Genomic DNA, 26,299 nt, shown 5'->3' with positions numbered 1-26,299 from the left:
AATTATATATAAAAAACTATAGGTCTTTAGTTATTTTAAGTTTTAAAAATTTGAAATCAAGAACCACTAAATTGCAGACACTACTATGATACCATCCTGACTTCCCTGGGAAGACAACCTCACCAGTGTTCCCCAAAGTCCCACCTCTCCAGAGCCCTACCCCAATAGGGAAAAATAGAAACAGGTTGGGGGTTTGGATTGACTTGCCAGTGTCCATGTCCCGAAGAGAAGCAGTTACTGAAGCCAGACTTTCCACCTTCTGCACCTCATAAAGAATTTTGGTCCATAGTCCTAGAAGGACAAAGAATAGGGAAGCTTCCAATGGAGGAATGGGACATGGAACTCTGGTGGTGGGAAATGTATGTAATTATCGCCTCTATCTTAGAATCTTGTTAATCATTATTAAATCACTATTTTTAAAAAAATATGAAGTCAAAAAGACAATATCTTTTGTGGATTATGAAACAGAGTACATAACTATGTGTTGGATGTTTTGCATCCCTGTTCTCCTTACAGTTATATTCTAAAGAAACAAAAAAAGAGAAATGAGACAGAGATTATGAAAAACAATGACTGGACAATTTGTTAGAGAAATTTGGCTATGGATGTTATAGAGACAGGGAACAATTACTGGGGAGTCGATAGTAGATTTTATTTTTGCATCATTTGTTTCCAATAGATGATGCAAAAGAGAGAGGCTATATATAAAAGACTAAAACCTTTGTCAATGAATTAGACAGAAAATGTAGAGAGGAGTGGTATTTCTGCCTTTGATAGGTATTAGGGGACTATACCTATGGGGGTTAAAAGAAAGGCAGTGATTACTGGTACAGAAAGATGATGGTGTTTTATAGCTTCTGAGGAAGATGAGGAAACATTGTGGGAAGTTCTAATATTTGCAATAAAGTTTGAGATGATGTCATTATCTAAGAGGGTGAGTGTATAAAAAGGGGATGTGAACAAATGTGAGGAGATGACCAGCTATAAGAAAGGGAAATTTATGCACTGGTGATGGAGTGAATGAAATTAGACCTGGAACACATATCTATGACTCTGAATCTTAGAACATTTTATTATTGACCACATTCTTCTTATTCAATACAGACCCCACTGAGTTCTAAGCATAACCCTCTGACATTATAGGCCCACAATGAATTTTTGATGGGTGCATTATATAGGAGGTCACCATGCTATTTTAAAGAAAAAAAAAAAAGAGGAAAGGATGTAAAACGTACTGAGTATTATTACAGACCAGGCATTGTAGCATTAGTGGTATAGTGGTGAGCATAGCTTCCTTCCAAAACAGCAATTGTATCAAACACTTTATGTTGTCTGATACATGGAGTTCTAGTAAAGCAAGTTAAAGAATACATACAAAACTCACTCAGTGTATGTGTTTGTAAATGTTTCTACATATAAATATGTATGTATATGTATATATATATGTATATATATACATATATATATTATCCATGCATGCACACACAGATACATATGCTTATTTTCTAGCTCTCTCTCTCTCAAGAAATACATATTCTGGTCAAAGAGAGATATTGCATACACAATTGAATGGGGCAAGGATAAAAAAAATATAATCTGTAGGCTAAATCCTGTCTTTTTTTTTTTCTCCAGGGTTATCTCTGGGTTCTGTGCCTGCACTATGAATCCATTATTCCTAGAAGACATTTTTTCCATTTTTTATTTGATAAAACAGAGATAAATTGATAAGAGAGGAGAAGATAGAGGGAGAGAAAGATAGATACCTGCAGACTTGCTTCACCGCTTGTGATCCTTGCACTGGTTCTTTCAATCCTGTCTATTTATTTTTTGTAACTAAGACTTTATTAAAATATGTCCATTTCTATGTGTTTGCATAAAATATTGTTCAGCACAGAATTCCACCGAGTTCTAAATATGACCCTTGGACATTATAAGTCCATAATAGAATTCTGGTGAGTGGATTATATAGAAGCATTTGTGTGCAACAACAGATCTGGGTGTAGTGTCTGTATGTTCTTCAAAACCTAAAGTACTCTTTTTTTAATTGGGAGATTAATGATTTACAGTATAGTCTTTAACACATACACACAACCTTTCATCCCTCCTTGACTGGCAGCTAGGAGACACACTAGGGTCCTAATATTCCTTTATCTTGTCCTGATCCTTCCTTCCCCTGAGTCCTTTGTTTTAGTGCAATAAGCCACTCCCAGTCCAAACTTTACCTATTGTCTTCCCTTACTGTTCTTTGTTCTTAGGTTTTGCCTATTAATGAGATCTCTCAGTATTGGTCTTTCTCTTACTGGCTTGTCTCACTCAATGTGATGCCTTTGATTTCAGACCATGCTATTGAAAAGAAAATGACCTCACCATCTGTGACAACTGTATACTAGTCCACTGTGTTTATGTGCCAGAGCTTCCAAGTCCTTAGGCATCTGAGTTGCTTCCATCTCTGGGCTATAACAAACTGTGCTGCTGTAAATATTGGTGTGCACAGGTCTTTCAGCTAGGTGTTTCTGTTTTCTCTTGGAGAGGGGTTGTTGGGTCATAAGGTAGTTCCATTTCTAGAGTTTTGATAAATCTCCAGACTATTTTCTAAAGGGGTTGGATCAACTTACATTCCCAGGAGCAGTGTAGCAGAATCCCTCCCCCCACCCCACTGCCTCACCAACAGTTGATGTTTCTTTTCTAATGTGTAACAATCTCACATGTATAAAGTGGTATCGCTTTGTTTTGATTTGCATTTCCCTAATCATCAGTGACTTTGAGCATTTTTTCATATGTCTTTGGGTCCTTTAGGTCTCTTCTTTGGAGAAAATTCTGCCCATATCTTCCTCTATTTTTCGATGGGGTTGTAAAATCTAAAGTATTTATATAGTCCTTTACAGATAAAGATTTTCCAAACCCTGTGATAAAGTAAAAGGAAAAAAAATTGCTAATATTAAGAAAGAGCTATTTATCTTGGCAGTGATCAAAGAGAGCTTCAAAGAAACACTGACATTTGTATTCCCTTTTGACCTTCCTTCATTTAACCGAAGGAAAAAAAAAAAAAGCATTCCTTATGTGTCAGGCACTACTCTAGACATTTAGGGAATAAAACATCTAAGATTTCCTGTCCCATTGAGGAATTCATTAATGTGGATGGACAGGATTTTGATAGATAAAAAACCAGAGAGGAATATCGGGATATCATTACTCCTAAAGCAGGCTTTGAGCAAAGGCACACCAGTGGAATGTTTAGGGAAAGTTTCAGAAATAAGTCATAGTCCACAATCACCCAATGAATGTGAGGGAAACAGTGTTGACAAACCAAATTAGAGTAAGATGATGGTACACTCACCAGAGTACATATGTTATAATGTACTTAGATCCTGGTGCCCATATGCTGTGGAAAAGCTTCAAGAGTGGTGAGTCAGTGATGCAGGTGTCTCTCATTCTCTCTCCCTCTCTATCTCCTCCTTCCCTCTTGAGTTCTTTCTGCCTCTATCCAATAAATACATTACTAAATTAATAAAGTATTAAAAAATAAAGACCTAACTATAACAAAGCTATACTTGAAATTTGTTCTTCAAACTGAAGGAAAGAAAAGCATCTGGTCCCTGTAACCACCATTTGTGAATGGGAAAGTATTGATGCTGAATGTATTACAACTACAACCATACTTGTCTAACTGGGGTCTTTTCCCATTGTTTCCAAGTTAAGTCCCAAATCATCAACTATGTAAGCCTTATTACTATTCTTGAAATGTCCATAGTTAAAAGGAAACATAGGACATACATTCATTCATTTACATGAAAGAAAAAAATTTAAAAACCTACATTAATCACACTGATAATTAATTAAATCTAGGTGACCAGGAATAACTTTATTGGTTATATAACATTTAACAGCAAACTTCAAAGAATGAATAAGTCTTTCCAAGAAAAACAGAAATAACTTGAGCAAAGAGACCAGTAGTCAGAGACAGTACATGTGTGTAGTAATGACTGGACTTGTTTGGCTGGAATAGAAAATTCATGCAGAGCAATAATAGGAGATAAGTCTGGGAAGGTTGTTTAGCGCCAGATGGGGAAGGGCCTTGAATGCCAAGCAAGGTTTTTGGCATTTATCCTAGAGGCAGTGGGAAGCCATTTAACTTTTTTAACAATGGGGTTATAGGATTAGAGCTGCACCATAGGGAAATTAAACTAGTGGAAGAAAGAGTGGTAGATTATAGATTAGAGAGACTAGAGGTGAGGAAGCTAATTAGGGGACCACTGAAAAAGGCCCAGGTGAGAAATAATGAGTATCTGGAAAGGTAGAAGTCCTGGAAATGGAGATAAGAGAGGAAAAAGGACTTTGAGGAAGAAATAGATAGAATCTACAGGACTTGGCAATGGGATAGAGAAATGGAGTGTGACAAGGGGAAGAGTCCAAAACTACTCTAAGGTCTCCCACCTGTATAACTACAGATATATTGGTATAATTTACAGTAACTGAGAGGACAGGAATATTGATAAGTGAGGAAAGTGTGAAGCCTGCTGTTTTTAAATGTAAGATTGCCAGCAAAGTAGATTATCCCAATGGTGGCTACCTTATGGGGACATAGATGTTGGCTGTCTGATCGTGTCTATTTTCCCTTCCCTTGTAGAACACATGCTTTGGCTAAACTCAACACAGCAATGACTTTAGACTAAGAAGAGACTCTTGGTTCATATATATGTATAGAGCCTTGGTTTTATTCATTAAACCTTATGTGGTAAAACTCATGCCAGAAGCCCAGAAATTATAAAGGAAGAATAAAAATGGTTTATAACTCTGTAAGCCCACCAAAGAAGAATACTCAGAACTGCTTAGTAACATTTCTTTTCCAAACTTTTCTTTTTAATAAAAAAAATAAAACTGATCCATGCTTCATTGGAAAAATTAAATGAAGCTACATATTTATGTAAAAACTATCCCCCCTTTCATTCATTTTTGCTTCTTTTATTTCTAACAATGCACTGCAAAATCAAACAATTTCAATCATCCTGCTGAGTTTAGGAAGACTATGTCACATCAAGAAATATTTCCTCTAAGCAAACATTAACAAGGTAAAATTGTGGCAAAAGATCCCCCTAAGTAAAAAACACATAGTAAAAGGGAAACAACTCCAAAAGTATTTCTTAGATTAGAAGAGGAAGTTATTTCAGGAATTAAATAGCTATTATTAAGCAAAATTACTGAAGTCAGAATATTACTTAGACAAAAAAATCTGGAAGTACAAACATTATGAAGGAAATCAGAAGTATTAGAATATCTGTGATTGTACTAACACTTAGAGCCCTACCCATATCTTGTATTGTGACAAACACTGCTTTCAGTAACTACTTGAGCTACTCAGGAGAATGCTTGCCCAAGAATAGTCTTAGAGTGTAATCAAATGAACAGAAGGATGAATATGGGATGATCTCACTCTCAGGCAGAAGTTGAAAAACAAGATCAGAAAAGAAAACACAAGTAGAACCTGAACTGGAGTTGGTGTATTGCACCAAAGTAAAAGACTCTGGGGTGGGTGGGTGGTTGGGAGGGGAGGACAGGTCCGGGAAAAAGATGACAGAGGACCTAGTGGAGGTTGTATTGTCATGTGGAAAATGAGATATGTTATGCATATACAAACTATTATATTTATTGTTGACTGTAAAACATTAATCCCCCAATAAAGAAATTTTAAAAAATGTAATCAAATGATGGAGAGCTCTGGAGGTAGATACCCCTATTTTAGCACCTCATAGTACAGGGAGACAGAGAAAACGGCAGATATGCATTGCTAATTAATACTCCTCTCCTCCCTCCCTTCTCCCCAGAGTTTACATGCTTCTATGACAGGCAATACCTTAATTTCAATATATTTTTACTGAATAATTATTGTAACTTTTATTGTCTCAGGAGTACTGTTTCACAATCACCTTAAAGCATGCCATAGCATTATCTTATCCACTACCAAGATGCTCTTTTTCTCCAGGATATCAGGTCTCCTTCCTCATAACCCTCTTCTCATTTAAATACTCCGAATTTGTTGACATAGGTCAAAGCTGTATTCACTCGTCACCCCGTTCTCGTGCTTTGTTTCCTGAATCTTACATATGAGTGAGATCATCTGGCACTTATCTTTCTCTCATTATGACTTTTTTCACTTAACATGATCCTCTCCATTTCTGTGCATATTGTTACAAATGGCAAGACTTTATGTTCTCTGAAAGCTGAATATTTTTCCATAGTGTATATATTATAATTTCCTTTGGGACATGGATTATTTTCAGCTGACAACAAGACTGAGCAAATAACAAGAACAAAAACCTTTGACCTCTCCAATAAATACCTAAAATAATTTAGCTAGGAGTACCTAGCACAAAAAAAGAGCTATTACCCAAGATGAAATTTTATCTGAATGTCCTATCTGTATTACATGAAAGATATCTAACTACAGAATAAACATCTGCTTTCCTTCTCTTTGAAGTCCAGGACATTCTTCTATTCCCTTACCTCACAGTAGCATAAAAGTTAAACTATCAACTAGCTTTTGGCTTTCATATTTTTGGAGCCCCATATGATATTAAATTTGTTTTTTTCTGTTAATGTGAATTATGTTTGTGTATTCAATTATCATATCACATTGTCGAGGAAATGTTGGTTAATAGTATTTTTGTTGCCACAAGGTTACATTTCCACATTTTCCTAAGATAGGTATCAGTACGTACCATATCACCTTCAACCAAACAGCATCTTATTCTACAACAGGGACTTAGATTCTCTAACTCTTCATAGTGTTCCACCTTTCCCTCTTCTATTTCTGAATCTGTTGTGAGTTCTGTGAAAATTCATACTGTATAATGCTTTGCTTTGTTCCTTAGAGCCCATCTGTAAGATCATCTGATATTTGATCTTCTTCTGGCTCGTCTCACTCAACATAATTCTATCTAGTTCCTTCTGTGTTCAAGCAAAGGAGAATATGTCATCATGTCACTATATCTTAGAGTTGTATAGTATCCCATGCCACAAATTCCTTAATAATTCATCTACTGTTGGACATTTGATTGTTTTCAAATGTTGGCTATGACAAATAGCAATGCTGAGCTAAACAAAGAGCATAAAAAAAAAAAAAAAAAAACACAGCATAGTGCTTATACAAAAAGTCTTGAATGACTGAGGCACCAAGGGTCTTAGCTTCAATCCCAAGCACCAACATAAGCCAGAGCTGATCAGTGCTCCGGCATAAAAATAGAAATAAACTGGTCCCGTGAAATGGCTCACACATTACCATGTGCAAGGACCAGGTTCTAGCTCCTGCTTCTCACATGTTAGAGGGACACTTCAGGAGAAGTGAAGTAGGTCTGTAAGTCTCTCTCTTTCTTGCTAGCTTCCCCTCTCCTCTTAATTTCTCAATGTCCTATCAAGTAAATAGAAAGAAAGGAATAAATAGAAGAGAAAAAATTAGATGCATAATTACAGTAGAGAAATGAAGAGAGAAATTTGTAACTTCATTTTCATATGTATATTGAAGAAGAAATTCAAGTTGATGAATGAACTCGTGTCAAAAACTATTGGCTAGTCTAATACCATTATTTATATATTACATTGTGTTATGTTTTGTGAAGGCACTTTAGGATAAATAAAAGGCAACCCACATGCACAAACCCCTTCCAGGAGCATGGGTGTGCATAGATCTTTCGGGATAGGTGATTTTGATTTTATGTTCTTTCAGTTGATACCTGGGAAAAGAACTGTTTGTTCATATGATAGGTTGACTTTTAGTGTATCTATGAATCTCCATAATTAATGTATGTTTTAACAAAATGGATTCCTACAAAGGAAATGAAAGGATCTAAGAGATACATACCTATATATGTGGAAAGCAGATGGAGCATAGGGTCTGGGTGGTGGTGCACCTGGTTGGGTGCACATGTTGCGATATACAAGGACCTGGGTTTGAGCCTCAGTCCCCACCTGCAAGGGGAGTGTTTCACAAGTGGGTGTTGTAGGTGTCTTCTCTGTCTCTCTCTCTCTCTTCTATGTCACTTCTTTCCTTCTCAATTTCTGGATGTCTCTAAGAAATAAATAAAGATAAAAAGTTAACAAAATTTAAAAAAAGAAAGTAGATGGAGAAAATGAGTATATAGTTTTTACTCACTAACAAAAGTCAGGTAATGTTAATTACCTTATTTATTTATTTAACAAATATTTATTTAAAGTGCTATTCTGTGACTAGCATCATTGAATGATCAGGATATAATATATACAGGTAAATAAAGTTCCCATTTTATGAACATAATCTGGAATTTTATACAAACGAAAAAGAAAACAGACATAAAATGTAACATCCAAGATCTCTAAGTACTACAGTAAAATTTAAATTGGATTATATCTAACCTGAAACATGTTCTTTACTGACCTTACATCAGCTTTTTTACACAGATTAAATTTTCCACAAGTGACTGTCCTACCCTAGAGGTTTCCTTTCATTTTAAGACTTGTGTTCTCCAGTGGTGCTCTAGAGAATAAGCTGTGAGAATAGGAAGTGAAGCAGAACAGTATAAATATTAAGCGAGGAGTAAGTGATAATCATTCCTAAAAACACCAGCAAATGTTCTGCCTCAATTTGTAGCTCATCATTTTGAAAAATATTTATGATTGTTGATTTAGGTTCAAAGAAAAGGCTGACCTTGAAGCACATGGACCAGTGTAAAGATCCCGGTTCGAGCCCCCAGCTCCCCACCTGCAGGGAGGTCGCTTTACAAGCGGTAAAGTGGGTATGCAGGTGTATATCTCTCCCCCTCTCTGTCTTCCCCTCTTCTCTCTATTTCTCTCTGTCCTATCCAACAACAGCAACAATAACAGCAATAATAATGCCAACAACAAGGGCAACAAAATGGAAAAGGTATCCTCCAGGAGTAGTGGATTTATGGTGCAGGCACCAATCCCTAGAGATAATCCTGGAGGCAAAAAGAAAAAAAAGAGAAGGCTGATAGATAATGATAAAGAACAAAATGTGGGAAGAGAACAAGTTAAAAGTTATAATTGATTACATCATTAATAGCCTTTGAAATGACTTGATGTCTCTCTTCCCTCTCCTTTTCTTTGTCCCTTATTGTGACTCTATTATATACACAAAATTCCATGTTTTTTTTTTAACTAGGCGCCATAACATAAGCACATCCCCTTGCCGTCAAATTTTCTGCAAGCGTAATTTGTAATATATGCATTATAATCCATTTTGTGAATATAGCATACTTTACTAAAGCATTCTACAATTTTTTAACATTTAGGCTTTCTTCTATTTTTTTCTGTATTCTATATCTACTACTATATAGATATCTTATTCTTGGACTGTCCCACCCATAAATTTAAATGTTTTAAAACATTTATTTATTTTTTATTATGTTTCTATCATGTGGGTGTCAGACTTGCCCTGGTCTCTCTTAAGTAAAAACATTCAGCTAGAAGATCAACATGCTTTATAGCTAAACACTGGGATCTCTCTAAACTCTGTATTGCATTTTATCCTACAATAAACTAGGATAACTTTATATGGAAATATCAGTGCAGCATGCCTAGAGAATCAAGAATGTTCTAAGAACTCTTAAAGAATAATCCCTGAGGGTGGAGGGTAGATAGCATAATGGTTATGCAAACAGACTTTCATGCCTGAAGCTCCAGAGTCCTAGGTTCAATCCCCAACACCACCATAAGCCAGAGCTGAACAGTGCTCTAGTTAAAAAAAAAAAAATTAAAAACAAAACAAGAATAATCCATAAAACCAAAAAAAGTATCACTTCTATAACAACCATGTGACCAATACCCATCACAAAAAAAAAAAAAAAAAGTCCACAGCCAAAGTATGGAATAATAGAAGCTACCTCTAATAGCAGGAACATCTAAGTCACATAATGAAGGGTATGTGTGCCAGGATGCAAGAGATTAAGGGATAGTGGTTTATGACAAGAAATTGCTGTGTGTTATACTGCAATTTATATTGCTATAAATTAAGCTTTATGTCCTTGAGGCTTAAGTATTATTTACTTTGAATCAGCTCTTAGGATTACATTTAACTGAAGCAGGCATAGGGTGTATTTTTAAAGCTCTTGAGACAAAGCTTCTTGCTTTCTAGTGTGTACTTAGATGCTACTTCTCCATCTTTGCTTTTCAAGACAGAAGAAATTCAATTGGTCAGCCCCCCAATTTTTTTAAAGTTAATTATAATGTTCCATCAGAATTATCAACAGTGTTATTCTCGAAAGAGATAAAGCAGCTCAATGGCAATGAGTTAGATTTTTTCTGTCTGACTAAGAATAAAGCTCTCCTTGGCAGAAATGAAATCTTGGGTAAGGAGTTGGAGGCAGACCAGATTTCAGATCCATCTACCAAACAAATCCCTTCTGATTTGAATGTATGAATTTGTTGAGATTTCCTGATGGCTAACAATATGCCTTCATGTTAGTAATGACAAAAAAACTAATAGCTGCGTATGGCATTTTTTAAAAGCCTCTTTTTCATGTAATTGAATTCTTCAATCTTGCACTGAATTCATTGAGAAGAACTCTTGGGATGAATTTCTTTGAAATCTCTGCTACGATTTTATTTTCTGATACCTTGACCTTTTTCATCTTGAGGCACGTTGCAAGATTGGCAGGCTTCGTTTTCTGTGCATCAGATACAGTGAAAGCTGAGTTAAGGCTCCATCCATTGAAATTTATTCAGTGTGAGTGCTAATGAAGAATTTTAAAGCAATCTAGTCTGGTTCATTTCTCATTTCTCTGGAAGCAGGAGAAGATCTTCACACACACAAAAAAAAAGTAACTTAAATAATAATAATGATGGTCACAATTCTTCTTCAAAACTTAGTCTGATTTTCAGCTCATTATGTGCATTCCATTTTCAGAAGCAAACTATAAATCTGTATCAAGGGTGCTTGATATTATTTATATTATTAGAGAATGAATACATATCTCACTGGTAATTGTCCTGTCCAAATATATTTACTATTTATCAGCCCTCTATAATATGAAAAATATCAGACTAAGCATTGACAACGCTGATATGAATTAGTTATGGTCCTTTCATTCAGAGTACCTCAGAGTTAAATATAAAGGGTAGATATGAACCAAACTGATCCAGAGAAGCATAAAATTTTATGTGGAGATGTACTCAAAATAAGAAAGACTAATAGAAAACGGTTTTCATATAGCCAGTAAACATAATTAAGAATATGTTCTTTATTCAACATAATGTCTGTGATACATTTGTCACACTGTTTTTAAAGTTATTGTGGTGTGTGTGTGTGTGTGTGTGTGTGTGTGTGTGTGTGTGAGAGAGAGAGAGAGAGAAAGAGAGAGGGAGAGAGAGAATGAGAAAATGCCAGAGCACTGCTGCTGTGGCATAAGAGTGTCACAGATTGAACTCGATGACTAAGACTCTGAAACCTTCAAACATAAAAATTTGTGTTCTAACAGGCTGAGTTATCTCCCTAGTCTAGTCTTTAGTTCCATTGCTTCTTAGTTTTTCTTCAAAGGCATACAGGGGAAAAGTCTAGGATAAAGCCAACCAATCTTTTGTTTAGTGGTTTTTTGTTTTTTTTTTGCAAAGATAGCTAAAGGGTCACTTCCTGCAGACTGGTATGAGCATCAGTCTCCAAAAAGACTATATCTCACCTTCTCTCTCTGTTTGGCTTACTGTTTCATTCTCTACAACAGGTATTGCTGATGTTCAGTACTTTTCTTAAGTCTTCAACTCCTTATGAATTTCCTTCCTTTGTGATTTTCAGCAAATAAGGCCCTCCTATTTTATGTGCATAGTTAATCCATGAAACAAGAACTCACCATCTTTCCATGAAATATTCAAACCTACATATACCTGCCTTCTTTCTCTCTTATTAAAATAGAGCTTGGTCTTAATTTTTTACCATGCTCAGCTCCTTTACATACATTTTTGAGATGCGTAGGTTTGAATGCATTGGTTTTGAAATGCGTAAGTGTGAATACATGGGTTTTAAAATGATGGTGATACATCCAGTAAAGTACATACATATTACAGTGTGCAAGGGTCTGTGGTCAAGTCCGTGGACCCCACCTACATGGGGGAAGCTTTTTGACATCTTCTATTTCCCCTCTCCTCTCTCAGTTTCTCTCTGTATCAAAAAGAAGAGAAAAAAAAAAAAAAGCCACAAAGAGTGGTGATGTATCATGTAGCCCTGGCAATAACTCTGGTGTCAAATGGAAAAGAAAGAAAAGAAAAAACAGATCTCTATTTCCCCCTCATATTTGAAGGATAATTTAACAGGATACAGAATTTGTGGCTGGAAATCCTTATCTTTTGATACTTTGAATATGCCATTCCACTCTCTCCTTGCCTAGATGGTTTGTGATGAGAAACCTGATGAAAACCTAATGGTTCTGCCATTGTATGTGACTTTCTTCCTTTTCCCTAGCTGCCAGCAGCCTTTTTTCCTTTTTTCTTGTTTTGAAAAGTTTTGCAGTAATGTGCTTTGCTATGTGCCATTTTGGATTAAAAATTGTTAAATGTGCATTCGCATTTTTTGAATTTCTATATTTTGAATATTCCTCAGGTATGGAAAATTCTCTGTTAAAATTCATTTTTATATGTTCTCTCTTCCTCCTCCTCCTCCTCTCTCTTCTTCCTCAGTGATCCCAATAACTCTGACATTATTCTTTCTGATAGAGACTGCTTTTTTGTTGATAAGTGCTTCATTTTTCCTAAACCTTTCCTCTCCAAAAGTTTAAAATTCAGAGTGTGGTGGTTGTGTCTTCTAGTACTGATATTCTGTCCTCCTCCTGGTAAAATCTATTTCTGAGGCCTATTACCTCAACCTGAACTCCATTTAAAGTTTCCTTTAGGCCTATTAGTTATGTTTGGAATTTTTGTTTTGTATTAGTTCTTTCCCTGTACTTTGAAATTCTTTGGTAAAATCATCACTGAGTTTTTGAGTTGATTTCATAATAAGGTTTCTGAACTCTGTCTCTGTCATTTTTCTAGATCTGTGTCTGGTCATTTGGAGTTTCTGTCATTGCTGTCTGTATATTTCTCCATTTCCTAACTTAGTGTGGATTTCATTGTGCCAGCAAGAGCCGCTGTGGCTAAGGTGTTTGATCTTGTTTATTTATCTTGGTGGGGGAGGGGAGATTTTCTCCTGAGTCACTAGGCCTGTTCTATTACCTTGATGTCAATAGAGGGTCTTCTGCTACTGTTACAGCCTCAGTGGGACAACAGCAATGGAGACTTGAGAAGTCATAGTTGTAAACTGGTGAGTTTTTAGATTATTATTTTTTACATTTTTTTTGTTTCTAAAATTTGCACCCAGATGTGGTGTGTCTCAGCTGCCAATCAAATTTCCTTTCTGTCATCACTCAACACTAGTTTTTAGTCTCAGAAATCACTCAGTCACTCACCCCCTTTCCATCCACAAGCCACATGTGTCTATATTCACCTTTGGCTTAGGTAATCACCTCTCTCTCTCTCTCTCTCTCTCTCTCTCTCTCTCATTGTTGTTTCTTTAATTTGGACCTAGTTGTGCTGTACCTCAGCTGCCAAGCTCCCAGTCTGTTGCCAGCTCAGCTGTCCCTGATTATGGCCTTTTAATCCTGGGAATTGCTCTCTAACCCATCTCTTTCTTTCTTTCTTTCTTTCTTTCTTTCTTTCTTTCTTTCTTTCTTTCTTTCTTTCTTTTTTTCTTTCTTATTTAAGAAAGGACACATTAACAAAACCATAGGATAAGAGGGGTACGGTTCCACATAATTCCTACCACCGGATCTCCATATCCCATCCCCTCTCCTGATAGCTTTCCCATTCTCTATCCCTCTGGGAGTATGGACTCAGGGTCGTTGTGGGTTGCAGAAGGTGGAAGGTCTGGCTTCTGTAATTGCTTCCCCGCTGAACATGGGCATTGGCTGGTCAATCCATACTCCCAGTCTTCCTCTCTCTTTCCCTTGTAGGGTGGGTCTCTGGGGAAGTGGAGCTCCAGTACACATTGGTGGGGTCATCTGTCCAGGGAAGTTTGGTTGGCATCTGGAACCTGGTGGCTGAAAAGAGAGGTAACATACAAAGCCAAACAAATTGTTGAATGACCATGGACCTAAAGACTGGGATAGTGCGGATGAAATGTTGGGAGATATTCCCTGCAGGCTCTTATGTACTTCAGCTTTCAGGTATATATTTTTCCCTAGCTTATGGGCACGTGTGAACATATGCTCTATCTCAGGGGACCTGGACTATATCTAGATTTGGGGACTTTATTGGGGAGTGGACCACCTGGAATGGAATTAGAGAATACTATGAAAGGAAAGGCCTCATCCGAGTGATGAAGCTGAAGGGTTGTCATTCCACACCTGAAGTCTCTGGACACAGTCTAAAGTGAAGTGTGATGGGGTGGCACTCATTGCATTGATTGGGTTGCCATCCGCGGATGCAATATTATTTGATTTGAATTGAGAGAAGCATACAGAAAAGTATGCCCCACCCTAAGGTTCCAGGACTGGGGGAAATATAGGCTCTATAGTGGAAATGTGAGTTCCTGCTGTTTTAGGGTTCAAGAAGATAACGGCTAGTTATTGTTATCATCACATTATTTGGTGATTGGGTTAACTTTGAAAAGTCCCTTTGTTAGGGTTTGAGGTATCTTGTATATAGCATCTTGTATATAGCTATGCTATAAGTTGCTTCTGTTCTCCCTGGTATAGGCTTTTGAGAGAATCAACATATCAAAGACAGCTTATGTATTAAAAAGACTCAGTCTGTGTTTTAAGAAGTTCTAGATATATGATCAATTTTCCCCCTCATATTAATTAAATAGTGGTTTATATGTCTACAATTTAATAGGAGTGTACATAAACACCATTCCCACTGCCAAAAGTCTGTGTCCCATCCCAACCACCCAGCCCCCCCACCCCTGGGCCAAGAAGCCCAATGGTCACACTCCCCTTCACCACAGGGTTTTTACTTTGGTGTCCTGCTCTGGATTTAATCAGATCCTGCTTTTAGTTTCCCTTTCTGTTCTTCTTTCTCAACTTCTGTTGATGAGTGGGGACATCCCATACTCATCTTTATCTTTCTGACTTAGCTGACTTAACATAATTCCTTCTAGCTCTGTCCAAGATGGGTTAGCTAAGGTGGGTTCATTGTTCTTAATAGCTTCATAGTATTACATTGTGTATATGTACCACAGCTTTCTCAGCCACTCATCTATTGTTAGGCACCTGGGTTGCTTCCAGGTTTTAGCTATTATGAATTGTGTTGCTATGAACATAGGTGTACACATATCTTTTTGGTTGGGCATTATGGAATCCTTGGGGTATATCCCCAGGAGAGGAATTACTGGGTCATATGGGAGGTGTTGGTCTGCTTCTAAATTCTGCTTCTAAGACCCCTTCTGTTTCATTGGTTTAATCCCCCCTGCTTAACACTGTATTCTATTTACATAACCACTGTTAACTAAACACTGCCCTGCCTCCAGGGCATTGGTTTAATCCTCACTGTTTTGCACGCTTTTTCCTTCTCCCCATCCCCTATCCTATGTACACCCTCTTCGGACCTGACACCTCTGCCTCAGGATATATAAGGACAGGATTGTGATTAAAGATAGCTTAGATTGCGCTGTGTTCCACATGAATTAAGACTGAACTACGTACCACTCAGCCATGAGTCCCTGGTCATCTCTCTCTCATGCCCACGAAACTAGCCCAGCAGGGAGGTCTATGTCTAGCTTTGTGAGAGTTCTCCAGACTGCTCTCCAGAGAGGATGGACCAATTTACATTCCCACCAGCAGTGCAGAAGGGTTCCTCTGTCCCCACAGCCTCTCCAACATTTGTTGCTGCTGTCCTTTTTGATGGATGCCATTCTCGCAGGAGTGAGGTGGTATCTCAATGTTGTCTTTATTTGCATTTCTCCAACCCATTTCTGTCCATGAGCCACACATGTGTTTACTTACCTGTGACCTGGTGAATTTTTGAAGAGATACTAATTGTATTTTGTTGAGGCTTTAAGTGGTTTTCATTGCTTTTCCTAGTTGACTGGGGAGAGCTAAACATGGCTGCTTCTACTGCATAGCCACTTCTCTGGAAGCCCCCCACCCCAGCTCCTACCACCTTTTATTAAATCTTATGGGTTAAAAATTCAATTATCCTTGAGTCACCCTCTACCACAATAATGATCCCTGACTAACTTTTATAAGACCTTGGTCCAGTTTTTCATTTCCCCATGAATGGTATCTATATGACACTCTTACCCCCAACTTAGATTGTTTTCACCATCATGCACCAGAAAACCAAATTGTACCTCTAGGTCAACAACTGTACTGTAAACAATTATTAGATGTTTGAGTATGGGAAGAAAGAACTTGATCTACCCATTTTTTACTGCTTCTGCTTTTTCTATCATAGTATAAGCCACTGTTATTTCCTTCTACTTTATTGTTCAAACAGACACAAAATTGATCATTTAAAAATACAGAAATTAATGCATAACCTTTGTGATTAATATCCTCCAGTGACTTCCCTTGGCCCACTGTTTAAAAGCCAACATATATCATAGGGTCTTTCATAACTTGACTTCCACTTACTCCCCAGGCCTCTACTATTGCTTTTTGCCTCAGGGGTATATTAGCAACACTTTCTCAATGAGAACATCAGTCCTTCACCCTTTTCACCTAGTTTATACTCTTACCCAACATAGATAACACAGAAAAAAAAATGGAATTCTCAAAGAAATCCTCCAAAAATATCAAGATTCGTTCTCCTCTCTTCATTCTGTTTTCTTATCCTATACTTATGTGATTATTTAATCAATGTCTTTGTCCAGCAAAAGGCTAAAAATGGCTCAAGGTTGAGGGGAATGCTCCTTTACTCAGTTGTTTCCCTAGTGCCTTCATCAGTACTTAAAACACAGTAAGCATTCAAAACATTTTTAATGATCATGATTAACATAGCAAGACAAGTATAATTAAAATGTTAGATGGTGGGAGCACTTTTCTTTAAGATGAAAAATGCTAATTTGTGGGAGTCAGGCTGTAGCACAGCGGGTTAAGCTCATGTGGCTCGAAGCTCAAGGACCGGCATAAGGATGCCAGTTGGAGCCCCTGGCTCCCCACCTGCAGTGGAGATGCTTCACAGGCGGTGAAAAGCAGGTCTGCAGCTGTCTATCTTTCTCTCCCCCCTCTGTATTCCCCTCCTCTCTCCATTTCTCTCTGTCCTATCTAACAACAATGACATCAATAACAACAACAATAATAACTACAACAATAAAACAACAAGGGCAACAAAAGGGAAAATAAAATCTTTGAAAAAAAGAAAAAAAGAAAAATGCTAATTTGCAAAGAGAAGTCCCCTTTGAGAAGGTAATATTTGAGCAAAGACTTGGTATTAAGAAAATGACCATAGATATTATGCTGCCATTGCCTTTCACTTCAGGTTGTATCTAGAGACACCAAACCTGAGATGTCAACCTTCCAGCTCCAGGCCTTTCCTAACACATAGGTCTACTGAGTTCCATTTAAAATAGCACACTCTCCAACAAAAATACAGATCCTAGATATAGGCTAGGGATCTGGGCAAGTGTATACATGGATTCATTAGTTAGTGGAAACTATACAACTCAAAGCAAAAGTTCTTAATAGTTCATAGTTTGCTGTGACTAGATTTATACCTTTAAAAAGTTCAGCAAGCAAGTAGAAAGTCCTAAATAAGGCATCATAAATTCTCTAGCCAAATTTTTACTACTTAGGCCTAGTCACCATGCTTTCATAACCCCTACTTTGCTTCCCTCAGTCACTCTACATACACAATTAATTGCAGAAAAGAAAGTAATATATCTCCCAGTCTTCTGACAGCAGCAAAATCATTGTCACCCCTTGATAGTGTTTAAAAGAAACACTGTATACAATTGGTCAAGATATATGCTAGCAAAAATATATGTCTACTAAAGAAAAATTATTGTTTCTGTGACAACCTTTATTAGAACTGTCAAATAAGTAAATGCACAGAACTTAAGGTTAACTTAGGCCACACTAAGATCTGGGTTGTTTTGCATTCCTAACTTGAGGTCAGGCCCCATAAGCAATACCAGTTTGGATACAATAAATGACACTCAAGACTTTAACAACTAGGAGGAACTCTATACTCATTAGATAAAAGTAGGACTACAAAATCTGGACAAGGGCAAGAGAAAGGCTCATTTAATTATGAACTTTTTAGTTAATACAAGGCCACTCTATCCTCTGGGGTCCTAGTCAGGAAATCCTTGGATTACCACATAGATATGATGAGCCTAGACCGCTAAAAGTTCCCTCTCTCAACTATTGCTAGTCACTTCCATCAGAATGTCATCATAAGCCCTCTTGTGGGTCTCTCTATGACATTGTCTTCACTTCCTCTGAAAGGAGGCTGGGTCATCCTACCCTGCCACTTGAGGAAGACTGGTCCTGAAATGAGTGCAGCTTGAAAATGTTCCCAGCTGTGACTATGAGCTGCAACCTCAGACTGACAGGGACTCAAAGGTTACACAGGCTTCGGTGCTAAATATGAATATATATGAACCCTGGGTCAAATCAATGAAGTAAACAGTTAATTGTATGTATATACTTTCTTCAAGTTTGGGAGCTATTCTCTACCCTAATTCAGCTTTTTAGCCTTATTCTCAACTACAACTCCCCAGAAAATATTATATATATTTTTTTAATTAAAAAAGGAAAAACTGACAAAAAAATAGGATAAGAGGTATACAACTCCACACAATTCCCACCACCAGAACTCTGTATCTCATCCCATCCCCTGATTCCTTTTCTATTCTTTATCCCTCTGGAAGGATGGACCCAGGGTCATTATGGGGTACAGAAGGCGGAAGATCTGGCTTCTGTCATTACTTCCCCGCTGAACATGGGCATTGGCAGGTCGATCAATTCTCCCAGCCTGTCTCTCTCTTTCCCTAGTGGGGCAGAGCTCAGGGGAAGTGGGGCTTCAGGACACATTGGTGGGTTCATCTGCCCAGAGGAGTCTGGTTGGCATCATGGTAGCATCTGGAACCTGGTGGCTGAAAAAAGAGTTAACATATCAAGCCAAACAAATTGTTGACTAATCATGAACCTAATATTGCAGATAAAGATTTGGGGTCTCCATTTTGTAGATAATTAGTAGTCCTATTTTCATTATATTCGAAAGGGCCTGTGGCTATACGAGTTGGTTTTTCTCTGAACCTGATATCTTATATGCAGGTGGATCCAAGTTGTTGTCTGAGGAGATGATGTCATGGCTGGAAAAAGGGCTAGGAAGCTGGATCAGGGAAGAAAGTAGCTCCCAAATATGGGAAAAGTGTATAAATATTGTTGACTATAAACCCCATCAATTTGAATTCACCTGCAGATTAGTTGTCAAGCTTAAGCAAAAATTACTAAAGTCATGGGTTCCATAGAGCATACCTAAAATAGACTTTGTAGCTTCTCTCCATCATAAGATCCCTATTCTCATCTGCTCTATTCCTGCTTTTCAGTTCCTATTTATTAAACATTTTGTCCTGCTTTATATCTTACCACCTTTCAGCCACCAAGTTGCAGATGCTACTATGATTATATCCTGATCTCTCTGGGCAGATGTCACCAGTGTACCCCAGGATTTCACCTCTCCAGAGCCCTACCCTGCTAGGGAAAACTAAAAATTGGCTGGAGGTATGGGTTAACCTGCCAATGTCCATGTCCAGCAGAGAAGCAATTATAGAAGCCAGACCATGCACCTACTGTACCCTATAAAGAATTTTGTCCCATACTCCCAGACAGGGAGGAATGTAAGTGGGAGATGACTCAAGGGCTTTGAACTCCAATTCCATCAGGATTTGAAGAAAAAGGAGGAAAAAAGGAAGAACAATGAGAAGTAGTAACAGGTGTAGTTGTGAGTTAGAAAGGAAGAGAGGGCAGGATCATAGAAAAAATGGGCATATATATGTAAGTATAGATAATTATATAAGTAATAGGCTTTAATTATTTAAGCAGTTTGAAATATAATGATTAAAAATTAAATAATAGTTAACCCATACTTGTGACCTTGTGCGAACTACTACAGATACCAATGGAGGGAATGAGGACACAAAATTCTGGTAGTGGAAACAATGTGGAATTATACCCCTGTATCTTATAATTGTAAATCAATATCAGATCACTGATAAAAAGGGTGTGGAGGTTGGCCATGGGGAGAGGAGAAGAGCTTTCTGGACAAAAGGAAAGTAAGTACACCTGAGGATGAGAATGAATGTTTTAGGGATGCTAAAAGATTAGTATGGAATGATAGATTAAAGTCATCTCTGTAGAAAATTAATTTGGCAGTCCCATTAGGAAATGGAGTGAGGGCATGCACAGACATTTCACCATGGAAGAGATCCACAGGGCCAACAGACACATGAGAAATTGTCAAAGTGACTGAATATGGGAGAAAGGCAAATAAAGACAACAATGAGATATCACTTTACACTTGTGAGAATGCCATTCATTTAAAAGGACAATAACAGCCAATTTCTGTGTGATGTTGGGGGGGGGGGGGGGCATTGTTAGTGCACTGTTAGTGGGAATGTAAATTGGTCCAGTCTTTGTAGAAAACAGTTTGGTGACTTCTCAGAACACTAGAAATGGACCTATCTATGACTGAGCAATTTCTCTCCTAAGTATTTACCCAAAGAAAACAAAAGACAACTATCAGAAGACATGTATGTATATCTATGTTCATAGCAGCACAATTTACAATAATCAAAACTTGGAAGCAACCCTGATGTCCAATGACAGAGGAGTGGCCAAAATAATTGTGGTGATATACCCTATGGACTACTACTTGGCAGCTAAAAGTGGAGTCATTTCCTTTGCGTTATCTTAGTTGAAGTTTGAAGACATCATGTTAAGTGAGATAAGCCAAAAAGAGGACAACTGCTGGATGGTCTCACTTATAAGTGGGACTTAATAAATAGGGACAGGGAGGCCACAGAGTGAAACATGGACTAGACATGGTATATTGCATGGTTTAAAGCAAAGTACTCTGGGGACTAAAGGGGTCAAGGAGTAGAAGAGAACTTTCAGGACCTGATGCATAATGAAATTGTAGCTGCATGTTAATGATTACCTGGTAAACAATCCCCAGTTAAAAAGAAAAAAGCAAATTTGTAGAAGATGATAGAAACAGATCACATAGTTCTAGAATGCATTAGATTTGAGGACACATTATTCAAACTTGGGCACCATATTTGCAGAAGATGCTGAGAAAGCATTTTTTTTCAAAGTCCCGCTCTCTGGGCTCCCATCCCAGCTCTGTCACTAGCATCTGAGTAGTGCTGAAGGCAAATAATGTTCTCATTCTCTTCCTCCATTTCTTTATGGGACAGATAAGCATTTAGACAAGGCTGTAGCTGATTTTTCTTCTGGATAGAAAGTTCTTTTATTCTTTAATATGTACTCCATTTGATAAGAAAAATTGGGTTAAATGTTTCTGTCTGCCACTATAGTTTGCAAGGTTCTTTTTCTTCTGAATCTATTTCAGTACCTTAAAAAATGGAATAGAAGAGCTGAGAAATCCCTCTGTAAATTGTATCATGCTTTATAAACCTTTGCTGAAAGTTCATAGTACAGTAGCACTGCCATGCATGCTATATGTAGTATTTCATCCTTCTAGCAATATCAAGTGGTGAATCTGGCATCAATATATCTTTTGTTCTTTTCTTTTCTCTTTCTTTCTTTCTTTCTTTCTTTCTTTCTTTCTTTCTTTTGCCTCCAGGGTTATTGCTGGGACTCATTGCCTGCACTATGAATCCACTGCTCCTGGAGACCATTTTTTTTTCTCATTTTGTTGCCCATGTTGTTGTATTATTGTTATTGTTGCCATTGATGTACTTGTTGTTGGATAGGACAGAGGGGAGACAGAGAGGGGAAGAAAAAGATAGACATCTGCAGACCTGCTTCACCACTTGTGAAGTGCCCCCCCTGTAGGTGGGGAGCCTGGGGCTTGAACCAGGATCCTTATGCCAGTCCTGTGCTTTGGGCCATGTGTGCTTAACCCATTGTGCTACTACCCAACCCCCTAAATGTATCTTTCATAATCAATTCATTTCTCTTTTCTTGTCATCAATATTTCTCAGCTCCAAACCTACTTCTTTTTTTTCAGGTACAATGAAAGAAAGAGAATCGGAAAACATAGCATTGATAATCTCCCTGTGTAGTGAGGTTGGGCTTGAACTTGGTCATGTGCATGATAAAGCAAACACACTATCCAGATGAGCTGTATCACCAGCTTAGGGGATAGCTCTATTTACTCACATCAAGAGTGAGTAAAAATCTCAGATTGCTTTATGCAACCAAGTGGCAGAGGTAGTTTTGCACCCAGGCCCAGTTGTCACTAAAACTCAACAGATACTCAGTCAGAAACTGGGTCTATTTGTGTGAGTTCAGGACTGGGGTGGGGAAGTGAGGAGCTACTTGAAACCCAAGGCCAGAAACAATGTTAGTGTAAATGAATTTTTAAATTAATTATACCCCATTTGTATTTCAGTAAATAAGACTCTTTGAGCATCATCTATATCAGTAAAAACATGGGTTCTCATATTGGGGCAGCTTGGAACATTCCTACTCATGACCACAGAATGTAAGCTCAGATCTACAGGGATGCAGAGATCACATAGGCTCCTAAGCTGAATATGGGCCCCAGATCACATCAAAACGATGGGGTTTACAGTCAACAATATTTATACACCTTTCCCATATTTGGGAGCTACTCTTTTCCCTGATCCAGCTTTCTGGTCCTTTTTCCAACCATGACATTGTCTCCCCAGACAATAACTTGGATCCACCTGCATATCAGACTTCAGGCTCAGGGGAAAAACAAAACAAGAAAAAAAAAACTAGTATAACCATAGGCCCTTTGGAATATAACTAAAACATGTCTACTAGCTATCTACAAAACAGAGACTCCCCCTCCCAACTCTTCATCGGCATGATTCCAGCCTTTAGGTTCATGATTATTAGTCAACAACTTGTTTGGCTTTGTATTTTATCTCTCTTTTCAGCTACCAGGTTCCAGATGCTATCATGATGCCAAACAGATTTCCCTGGACAGACAACCCCACCAGTGTGTCCTGGAGTTCCAATTCCCCAGAACCCCACCCACTAGGGAAAGAGAGAGGCAGGCTGGGGGTATGGATCAACCTGTCAACGTCCATGTTCAGAAGGGAAGCAATTACAGAAGCCAGGCCTTCCACCTTTGGCATACCACAATGACCATGGGTCCATAATCTTAGTGGGTTAAAGAATAGGAAAGCTATCTGGGGAAGGGATGGAATACGGAGTTCTGGTGGTGGGAATTGTGTGGAGTTGTACCCCTCTTATCCTATGGTTTTTGTCAGTGGTTCCTTTTTATAAATAAAATAATACATATATATATATATATTCCACTAGAGAAAACCATTATTTGATATCATCCAGAGATAATAAGCATTCTTTCTTTCTTTCGTCTATTATTTAATAGATGAAATAGTGTGTACCTACTGGGTGTTCAAAGCCACTTTCTTTGCTAATGAAAAAAAATGAAGACATCCCCCTTGACCTCAAAGACCATGCCATTAATAAAGTGAACATGGCTATGAAAATGGCACTGTAGTATAGAAATTGATTAAGTGTTTCCAGGACTGGGGCAAATATAGGCTCTATAGAGGAAGCAGGTGGTTCCTGCTGTCTTAGGCTTTAAGAAGACAATTGATAGTTATTGCTATAATCTCATTATCTGGAAATTTTAACTTAGAAAATTCCCTTTGTTAGGATTTTCTGTATCATACTTTATGGCTTCTGTAACTGCTTCCCTGCTGAACATGGGAGTTGACAGGTCAATCCATATTCCCAGCCTGCCTCTCTCTTTCCACAGTGGGGCAGGGCTCTGGAGAAGAGGAGATCCAGGACACACTGGTGGGGTTGTCTGTCCAGGGAAGTCTGGTTTGCATCATGCTAGCATCTGGAACCTGGTGGTTGAAAAGAGAGTTAACATACAAAGGCAAACTAATTGTTGACTAACCATGGACCTAAAGTCTGGAATAGTGCAGTTGTGGGGTCCTCCATTTTGTAGATAGCTAGTGGGCACATTTTAGTTATATTCCAAAGGGCCTATGGCTATATTAATTTTTTTTTCCTTTTTCTTTTTCCCCTGAGCCTGAAATCTGATATGCAAGTGAATCCAAGTTATTGACTGAGGAGATGATGTCATGATCATAAAAAGGACCAGAGAGCTGGATCAGGGAAGAGAGTAGCCCCCTAATATGGGAAAGGGGCATAAATATTGTTGGCTGTAAACCCCATTGATTTAATGTGACCTTCCACCTTCTGCATCCCACAATGACCTTGGGTCCATACTCCCAGAGGGTTAAAGAATAGGAAAGCTACCAGGGAAGGGGATGGGATACGGAGTTCTGGTGATGGGAATTGTGTGGAGTTGTACCCCTCTTATCCTATGGCTTTGTCAATGCTTCCTTTTTATAAATAAAAAATTTAAAAAATAAAATAAGGAAATTGATTAAGTGGTTTTATGTGCGATATTTAGCAGAACCTGAAAGGAGTATGTGTACCAATTAGGAGGAGCCTTGCACAGGAAACATTGCTCAAGCAATAGAGCTCAGATTCTTTCCTGTGACATGGAACTTGCCTGTATTAAATAAAGCACTGTTACCATCTCTCTTGCTTTAGACTCTATCCCATCTTACATAAACCCTAACGTGCATATTTATTCCATATTTTAATATCTGGGAAATGAGGCTGCATCCTAGAAGTGCTGACATCTTGTAATCGCTGCTGGCCAGCAGGCGGTCATCATTTCTCCTGCTCACTCACTTGGTCAGCACTCATCCTGCCATCACCTCTTCTGTGCCATGCATATTGCTACTACTTCATGTACTGAGTCTGATTGACAGTTAAAGGATCTTCAAAATGATTACATTATGATTCAGCTTTGCAATGGAGAGTTATTTGTACTCAGAAAGACACGGAAATAGACCAGCATGGATATAAGATACAAATTCATGCAAAGAGATTTCTCACTACATATAAAATACAAATGCTAAATGACAGGCAACTATGGTAAATTTTAATTGGCAGCATCACATTTTTTCCTTACTGGTACATTAAATAATGGTACATCTTATCAGTGATGCCTTCCAGGTTAGGGGAAATGTGGACTATCGATTAATCTAGTTAAACCTTGTACTTACGGAAACCATATTGATTCATGTTGAGCTTTGGGTCCACTTTATATAGTCCCATCTGTTTTGTGAACTCCTGCCATACTATTCCTATGCAGTTAATTATTTGAACCAACATTTGGGCCCTTCCTTTTTAAAAAAAAAAAAATCCTAGTAAAATGGCTTTGACCATGTTAAAATCAGCTCAGTGTTCCAGGTTGCTGAAAATGGCTCTACTCGTGATTCAGTTCTCTCATATATTAGCCAACAGCTTATGTCATCTGTGTTGATGGTTCCTAGTCACCCAAGGATGATCTTATTATCTAAGCACATTATTTATAAGGAATTTCACAGCTGACTCGAGGTACAGAATGACCTACTCTAAAACAAGAGCGATTAACAAGGTTGGAGTACAGCCAAACTCAAGAACAAGGTTGTTATTGGCATGATTTTAATCATGATAGACAATTAGCCAGGCTTAATTATATTGAGACTGAAAACTGGAATGAGTGGCAGTAATGGATTTCTCAGGGAACTCTCCTGTGTCTCCAACTCAAACTGGCTGACCTATAAAGGGGGTAAAATGATAAAAGATGTTTGCCTACATGTGCAAGCTGTGTTTACCTCGAGAAGCAGGCTATATGGGAAGACACCCCGAAGGACTTCCTTCTCTTTCCTTTTCTGTCAGGGGTGGAAATACAAGTGAGATTCTCAACTTCCACTGACTTATTTTTATTTTATTTTATTTTATTTTATTTTATTCTTTAGGAAGGAGATGCAGAAGAGAGGACAGATATTTTAGCTGAACTTGTGCACATTAATTGTTAATGTGATTATGTAGCTGGGGATTCCTTAAGTGTTGCCTTTGGCTGAAGTATTACTATAGTTACAACTTAGCATTTTTGTGTGTTATAAAGGCTTAATATTTTCACTGAGTATGTCAAGCCAAATAGAACACCCAAAACTTCAATAGAGTCAGAGAGTGATTCAAATGTGAAAAAAAAAGAAAAAGTAATATGACACTCATTGCCTCTAGGTTTGGAAATAGAATTTAAAAGGGAGTTCTCCTTGAGTCTCTAGCCTTTTTCCATTATGGAA

General features: G+C 37.9%; 1 protein-coding gene across 6 annotated transcripts in view; it reads left to right on the top strand.

Annotated features, from left to right (window-relative positions):
- DAB1 (DAB adaptor protein 1) overlaps nt 1-26,299 on the top strand; it is a 1,538,943-nt gene that overhangs the window by 880,249 nt on the left and 632,395 nt on the right. The window lies entirely within an intron of this gene.

The sequence above is a fragment of the Erinaceus europaeus genome, chromosome 13, assembly GCF_950295315.1.
Source record: "Erinaceus europaeus chromosome 13, mEriEur2.1, whole genome shotgun sequence".
Lineage (NCBI taxonomy): Eukaryota > Metazoa > Chordata > Mammalia > Eulipotyphla > Erinaceidae > Erinaceus > Erinaceus europaeus.
Note: the sequence above shows the minus strand (reverse complement) of the source record. Positions and strands in the feature narration are given on the sequence as shown.